This window comes from Pseudorca crassidens, chromosome 16 (genome assembly GCF_039906515.1).
Source record: "Pseudorca crassidens isolate mPseCra1 chromosome 16, mPseCra1.hap1, whole genome shotgun sequence".
NCBI classification, from domain to species: domain Eukaryota; kingdom Metazoa; phylum Chordata; class Mammalia; order Artiodactyla; family Delphinidae; genus Pseudorca; species Pseudorca crassidens.
The window spans coordinates 16,740,486-16,749,320 of NC_090311.1; positions in this window are offsets into that span (position 1 = coordinate 16,740,486).

Sequence of the window (8,835 nt, forward strand, 5' to 3'; positions counted from 1 at the left end):
TTTGCTCTTAAGGAACGTGCATTCTGGTCGAGGGGGAGTTAGGCGGACCATGAAAGAGTAAAGAAGTTAATTTTAGTTAGTGATAAGTCTGAAAAAGAATGAAGCAAGGTGATGGAACAGAAATCCTTGTGAGCGGGAGGCTTCCGTAGACTAGGAGGTGGCGAAAGTGGGGATAGTGGCTAAGTGGGTCCTTGGTGGGGCGCTGACACCATTGCTGGTTATCTGGTCATAGAGCAAGGGTCACAGAGACAGCGTGCACGAAGATGTTGCTATTTTCCAGATTCAAAGCTGGAGCCCTCATAGCATCTGCTCAGGCTGTAAAAAGTGGAAATGGAAATTCCAGGCAGGTCAAATCACTGAATCAGCCATGTGACTTAGGCATCTCTTTTAGCTTCCAAAGCCTTGTGTGAACTAGTGACTGTCTAACTTTGTGGAGAGATTCCCAGAAAACAAACCAGAAGCTTTTCTTCCTGCGTGAACAGGAAGTGACCCAGTGAGTTTGTTGTTCTCCTTTAGAATCCGGATTCATTTCCCTGACGTGTAATCTTCCCTCTATGTCTAGCAAAAAGTGAACACTTGTGCTCTTTGTGTAGTAGCCACAGGTCTCTCACATATTGTCTTATGTCCCTAAAGTTTTATTATCATGACAATGTGCAATTGAATAAACGTCTGCACGTAGCCCGAAAAGAGAGAATTCTCTAAAAGATGCTTAATCCTTTTAATTTGGAAGGACAAAAGACTAGTTTATCATGTGATATGGTTTTATCTGGGGAGTTAGAACAAACCTACCTGGAATCTCTGTTTTTTAAATCCAAACACGGAGACTTCAGCCCTCACCCCAGCGGGGGTTTCAGATGTGATCAAGTCAATCTATTCTCTTGAGCTCTGGGAGACCTTTTCTCATGTGTAGGGTTACATGCTGCAGGAGAGAGACTCTGTCCTGCCTCAGGAGGCCTTGGGACTCAGGTTCTCTAGCAGGCTGATTCTTCCACCCTAAGGGAAGACTCTCTCACAATGTCCTTGCTGGAGACCCAGCCTTTGATGTACTGGGTCACATGACATCTGTTGGGCCTGGACCAACCTGCTTCATGTTTATTGCTTATAACATGTTACAGAAAAACTCGAATGAACTTTTTGGCCAACCCAATAACAACAGTCCTCTTCTTGCTAGGCCTTCCGTACGGGAAGGTAGCAGAGGGGAGGGCCTAGGAACAGCAGCCCAGACTCAGAACTGACCTGGGGTGAGCCCCGGCTCCACCACATCCCTGCTGTGGATAGCTGGCCAGTCGTTTACTCTCTCTGAGTCTTGGTTTCCTTGTCTGCAAAATAGAGATGCTGTGGTTCCCACTTCATGGCGTTACCTCGAGGTGTATGTGAGAACATAAAGGCAAGGGGTTAAGTACAGCAGCTGGTGTGGAGCAGACTTTGCAAAACACACTGGCTTTGGTATCAGGGATGGTATTTCCTGAGCCCCCAGACCCTCACAGATGAAAGGACCTGTGTTCAGTGAGTCTAATCTCCAATCCAGGAATGGAATGACTGCCTTCTTGGGGGGACCCTTGCCTCACTTGTTCTCTCTAGAACAGGGGTCAACAGACTTCTGAAAGTGCCAGGTAATAAAAATTTTAGTTTTTTTCTGGCCCTCCAGTGTATGTTGTGAGTCCTCAATCCTGCCATTTTAACACAAAAGCAGCCACAGCTAATACATTGGGCACTCCATATCCACGCTTCTGCATCCGCAGATTCAACCAACCACGGATCAAAAATGTTTTTTGAAAAGTTCTAGAAAGTTCCAAAGAGCAAAACTTGAATCTGCTGCATGCTGGCAACTATTTACGTAGCATTTACAACTATTTATATAGCATTTACTTTGTATTAGATATTATAAGTAATCTAGAGATGATTTAGAGTACACAGGAGGATGTGGTGTAGGCTTTATGCAAATACGACACCATTTTATACAAGATACTTGACCATCCATGGATCGTGGTATCTGCGGAGGGTCCTAGAACCAATACTCCCCAGACGCTGAGAGATGACAGTACTTATGCCAATGGCCTTGGCTATGTTCCAATAAAACCGTATTTGCAGAAAGAGGGCCATAGTTTGTGGATCACTACTCAAGGAGAGAGAGCTGCAGATGTAGCCAGAGCATCGTGCAACTTGAGGGGCCCTGGAAAACAATGGAGACACATTGGGGAACACGGGAGGAACCCCTGGGCTGATGATGTTGCTGCCCTCAGAGTGTTTACCCAAAAACTATGCCCTCCAAACCCCAGAATCATCAGAACTTCTTTGTGTGGTGGGGGGACTAAAGATCTTTCGTCATTCTTTCTACAAGGATTTATTGAGCACCTACTACGTGCCAGACGGTGCTGTTGGGAATACAGATGACAGACTAGGTGCCAGCCTCATGGAGTTACCTTCCCATGATGATCCTCACTCAGAGTCACATGGCTGGTCTTTGGCTAAATTGTTCAAGCCATCCCTAATCAGAGATGACAACATTGTAGGGACATGTCACTGCTCCTTCCCGTTGTTCCCAGAGACCTCTGCCTGAGCCATTCACTTCCAGGGGCACCCTCTTTTGGGGGGAAGGGGAGATGGCTTGCTAACTTGGCGTGGGGCAGTAACCTTTCCCCAGTCTACCTCACACACACCCCCCACCAACCCAGCATGGTTCAGTATGCTCAGATCCATGGTACCACACGCCCCAGTCTCTGACCTGGAAGATACTAGGGTGCCCCTCACCCCATGTTTGTGAAAAGAAACCAGCATTTATGGCGCAGCTTCTGTGTTCCAGGTGCTTTGACAATTCTGAGCTCATACAGTCTCTGCAACGACCCTGAAAGGTGATTTGGCTCATTTAACAGATAAAGAAACTCAGAGGCTCAGAGAGGTTAAGTAAATTGCCCAAGGTCACAGAGCTTGAGACAGAGCCAGGTTTGAAGCTCTTCCTACTCTACTGCATGGACTCGAGAGCCTTGGGGTGGTGGTTTTGCCCTTTACCCCAAGCCACCTAAGAACTTATTGAAGGAAACAACTTGCCTAAAAGCAAAGATTGCCCATTGCCGGACCAATTTCCCTGTTCTCGTCTTCCTTACTATCACTTATTCTTAGGGGTGGCAATGTGCCCAGTGTTTACAGAAATCGTGTCCTCCAGCAACAGCAGCCACTTGTTTTAGGCTGGGTTTCCTGGGAAACAGAGATGCTGAGATTTGTGGGCGGGAAGTTTGTTGGGTAGTACTCTCAGGACCAACACCCATCAGGGAGGGAGGGAAGGAAGGCAGTCACAACAGACGCCCATTTCACGGAATGTTCTGGAGCCGGGATGGCCTTCAGTGTTGTCCTGCCATGAGACAAGGGGGGCTGGGACTTTGTACTGGGACCATCTCGTCACTGGTTAGGGACTCTGCCTGTGAAAGAGGTGTGAGTTTGGGCAAGGCAACCCTGGTTAAGACGAACGCTCAGAGAGGAACGCAGCTGAGAGCCCCTAACAGCCGACACCTGGCCACTGAGAAAAAGAGGGCTTCATTTGTGAAGAGGGGATCTGGTGGCACACCCCAGAGCATCCCCTCCAACTGTTAACTGGGAATTTACCCCACATCCCTTAGTTCAAATATCCAATTCAGGAAACCTGAATGGCGTAGCAAGGTTTTGAATGAACATCCGTAGTCAATACTTGGTCTAATCGGAGATGGCTGGAGCCACAAACGTGGCCAGACTGCTCCAGGTCCATGGCGCAGACGGTGACAGATGTTTAGCTGAGGTAATCAATATCAAGGAGAAAATCAGAATGCTATTATGAGAATCATAAACTCGACATAGTTGTTAAGCAAGCCAAGCTACAAATTTATAGCTAAGCTCCCTGCTGGCCAGAGGAAATCGAAAACCCTGATCGTTTGGCATGATTTTCATAATATTTAAGTCAATTTTATAAGAAAAATAAAGATTTTTTTCCAATGACCAATTCCAGGTCAATTTTCGTCTTTTAAACACCTTATGATCTGATGAGCACAAGTTGGCGTTGAGTAAACAGGAGGGGGAAACTCGCGGACACACTGGTGATCCTGAATTCCACATGGGACCTCAGCATCATCCGTGAAGGGTCTCTGTCTCTCAGGCCGAGTCAGGAGTCTGGATGAACCTATGACATAGATTTGCTTCTTTTTCTCAGAAGCAGGTGTTGAGTCTCTAGCACATAGTAGATGCTCAAGAAATGCCATCTGGAGGATGGGAAGAATCAACAGCCTCTTCCAATCCTCTCCGTCTTAGAAAATGGCACCAGTATACACATGGCTTTTCAAGTTGGAAACCTGGAAATCATCATTTGACTCTTCCTCTCCTTCCCCAAACCCAAATTATCAGCGTGTTCCCACCTCCAGAATGCATCTCAGATCCTTCTAGCACCTTCCACCCTAGTCCAGGCCCACGTGATATCCTGCCTAATCTCTTGCAATAACTCCTTCACTGCTCTGCCTGTTTTCACTCCTGCCTGCTCTTAAATCCATTCTCCACCGTATGATAGCATTATTGTCGAAAAGCCTAATCTTATTATGTCATGCCCCAGCCTAAAACTCTCTGATACCTTCCTTTTGCACTTAGAATGAAATCTCAAATTCTAATGGAGATCCCGTTTGATCCGGTCTCATTGTGGGTTCTTCTCAGATATGCAGTATTCTCTGTAAGACCAGAGACCTCGTCTGTTGCGTTTACTGCCCTAACTTATCCCCTAGCCCAGGGCCTGGCATGGAGTGTCAGTATTTATTTGTTGGCTGAATGGATGAACAGATGCTTGGTTGGTTGGATAAATGGATGGATGAAGGGACAGTGGGCAGCCATGTTTGATCAGACGCCAGAAGCCTCTCTTCTGGCAAAGGGCTCAGCACGGACTCCAAATTCAGAGCTGTCTTGCCAAAGTGATCCCTGGTCTTCGGTCATTGGTAGCTCTGGCTCCTGTGATCTATGAAGTCTGGAAAAATATAAGAACCACTGATGCAAAACAACTGTGTAACCTCCAAACACAACGCAGCCCAATGTGAATTAAACACCTCAGGATCTTCACACGATAACTGATGTGACAAGCTGTGCTTCTTTCCTTTCCTTGGTCCTTCGGTGCAGCTTCAATCTTCCCTCTTTCATTTTGAACTTCCTCTGTTCAGTGGTTGTCTACGGCAGAGAGTGTATTTCCCCCCCCCCCAATCTCTCCCATTCCATCAGTTCTACAGAAACACAAGATCCCCCTTGGATCTCCAGTCTCACAAAGAGCTATCACCTGGGTTGTGTGAGGCTTCTTGTTCTAAGTGTGTGTTTGATTTATTAAACATTTTTGAATAAAATTCTACATACGTTTTACATGTTGGAAAGTTTCCCCTCCCTTCAATATAATAGAAAACCTGAAAGAGAGGAGGGATCTTGAGATTTAGGTGTCCCTTTCTGTCTAGACTTGTGGGTATTCTGAATAGAAGGTGCAGTGAAATTTTCAAAAGCCTTTTCTCTTTTGGGGAAGGCAGACCTCTGAGCATTTCTCTAAAATGTACATTTTCTAGACACTGCCTGACATTGACATCTTTCCTAAGCACATTTTCTTGCTGCCTCTGTGGTGCAGTGGCAAGAGCCAGGGTTGGAATCAGAAAGAGCCAGTGGCAAAGCTGTTTACTTGCTGTGTGAGCTCGGGCAAGTTGCTTAACCTCTCTGATCTTGTCTTAAATATGTGTTTTGTGTTAAATGAGAATATATATGTGAAAGTGCCTAGCACACAGCAGGCACTGGATTTGTGTTCATTTATCTTTCTCCCTTTTTCCATTCCATTTCTTTGTTTATTTGTAATTTATTATGGAAACTGTACATCTTTCTCCAAATTGACATGATAGTCAATGAAGCAAGTTTTTATAAAAGGAGCTAGACAGAATTGGAAACAACAACACACACACACATCTATGTGATTTGTCTTCCTGAATCATGCATTCTTTCATTCATTTTAGGAGACTCCATTGAGTGCCTGGCGCTATGGCAGCCTAAGATGCCTAAGAGACTTCTGTCTCCGTTGAGAAAAGACCAAGTAGGCCAATCTGCAGACATCTAGGAAAACAGGTCCTTGCGGAGGCCAATTCTGAGCCGTGGAGATTGGAGGAAAGCATACTAGAAAAATGATAGGTGCAAAGTGGGTTCCATTAGTCATTACAGGATAGCTCTCAGCTAACACATACTTAATCACCCACTCCAACCTCAGGCCGCTCATAAAGCCAGTTGCCATATGGGTGACTCCTATCTATCACCAACACATATTTCTTGTGTGTCCAGCACTGGGCTTGCTCTGTGGATGGAGGTTGGAGGACAGACCCCCATAGGCTCACTTTCAAGGTCCTCACACCCCATCTGGGGAAATATTCCTTAACTTTTCTCTGTGACTCAGTTTCCTCATCCACCCTAAACACCCACTTTAAGCTCCAGCCACAGCCCTGCCCGATGCCTTCATTTATTTACAATTGTGGTTCCCCTGCCAGAGAAAAGTCTTTTCCCCCCTCTGGTGCCTGGAGAATTCCACCCTTTTCTCTCTTATTTATTTATTTTTTTTTTTTTTGCGGTACGCGGGCCTCTCAGTGTTGTGGCCTCTCCCGCCGCGGAGCACAGGCTCCGGACGCGCAGGCTCAGCGGCCATGGCTCACGGGCCCAGCCGCTCCGCAGCAGGTGGGATCCTCCCGGACCGGGGCACGAACCCGTGTCCCCTGCATCGGCAGGCGGACTCTCAGCCACTGCGCTACCAGGGAAGCCCCCACCCTTTTCTCTTTTAAAAGGCTCAACAGGGCTTCCCTGGTGGCGCAGTGGTTGAGAGTCCGCCTGCCGATGCAGGGGACACGGGTTCGTGCCCCGGTCCGGGAGGATCCCACCTGCTGCGGAGCGGCTGGGCCCGTGAGCCATGGCCGCTGAGCCTGCGCGTCCGGAGCCTGTGCTCCGCGGCGGGAGAGGCCACAACACTGAGAGGCCCGCGTACCGCAAAAAAAAAAAAAAAAAAAAAAAAAAAAAAAAAAAAGGCTCAACAGTCCTCCTGGGAGAAGTTTCTTCCCCTAGAAGTTGCAGTCTGCTTTCTACCCTGAAGACTCCTATGGCATTTTGAAGTTTATGACCTTAAGACCCTGGTGTGTTACTCTTGGGAACACTTTGGGGCTGAGCCTATGATTCTCTCATTTTGGGATTTCCAGCACATGGGACACAGTAGGTGCTCAATAATTGTTTTCTGAATGAAGTGAATGTGTATATGTCACCTTAGAGGCGTGTGAGCTAACAAGGATCTTGGAAGAGGGAAAAGGAAGGCAAGAGAGAGGTGAAGGCAGGCTTAGAGACCAGCAGTGGTGCCCGCCCTTGGGAGACGCTACGTCCCCATATCTAGTCTGAGTCTATTCATACGTTACTCTTGACTCCTGTCTCTGGAGTTGAGTAAATGGAAGCAGCAGCAACAACAAATAAATAAATAAGGGAGCATTTGTCAATGGGCCCCTGGGAACTGGTTCTTTCAGAAACAGGCTGCTCTTGCCTGTCAGTTCTCATCCTCCTGCCAGCTCTGGCTTCAGCCCGACCCCTCCCACTGGCTCTTATACAGATGTCTGCTACAAGCCCATCTTGAGGGCGTTCACGTGCAGGAACAGTGGAGCTCGAGTTCAGGGTTTAGATCCCAGTACGTTCATTTTCTGGCCCAGTGATCTGATACTGGCCAGATGGGACCAATAAGGCCAATCGAATCAGATAATACACGTGAAGGTCTTTGCACAGTTCCTTGCATATAGTAAGCATTCAATAAATGCAGCTATTATTTTCTTGGGCTGCCTTAGAGCAAGAAATTTAGCAACCACAAATGAATGCACATATGACAAGAGGAAATTATTAATGTACTTTATATAACATCCTGTTGGTTCTTTTCTGAGGCTGGCATTCTTCATTTGATTCCTCTGCTTGATAACGTGTACCCAAGGAAATCACAATAACAATCATTATACATCTGAATTCGTTTCTAGAAAAAAAACATACATTTTCTAAAAACAAACTCATTTTGTGGTTGGATTTGGGACTTGGTGATCACATTGAGGCCAACAGACCACAGCAGTCTCTGGGTCTCTGGGTCTCTTTCTAGGTAGTTTTTTCCAGCCTTTTCTCACAAAACCGGTTCTCTGATATGTTCTTCTATCTTTGAAACATTTACACTGGAGGTGGCACCAATCCCAGAAACGGACACACTTACACAGAGAGCTATCAAATTTTCCTGGATTTTGAGAAATCAATGATTCCTCAATGGTATTTGGATCAATTAGTGAATTCTTCATTTTACACACAAGCAGTGGCATACTGGAGCTGACTCACACTGGCTCACAAGAGCTGACTGTCCACATCTCTTCCCAACTCTGCATTCAATGACATCACATGGTAGCTTAAAATCCACCACGTGGGAATAGATCACAGAAGTTGGCAAATGCAGGGAATTCCCCAGTGGTCCAGTGGTTAAGACTCGCACTTTCATTACGGAGGGCCCAGGTTCGTTCCCTGGTCAGGGAACTAAGATCCCACAAGCCGTGTGGTGCAGCCAAAAAATTTTTTTAATTTTTAAAAAGAAAAAGAAAAGAAGTTGGCAAGTGCTATAGATCAGGGCTTCTCCCTCACCCTCGAGAGCCAGCTACTAAACATTTACCAGCACACCATGCATCCAATGGGAATGTGAAACAGAGAGATCAAGTGACTCTCTCAAAGTCACACCGCACAGTAGTTTAGAAGAGAAATTGTTAAGAAGGACTTTTTAGAACACTTAAGACTTAAATTGGGCTTCTAAGATAGATGGATAGGATA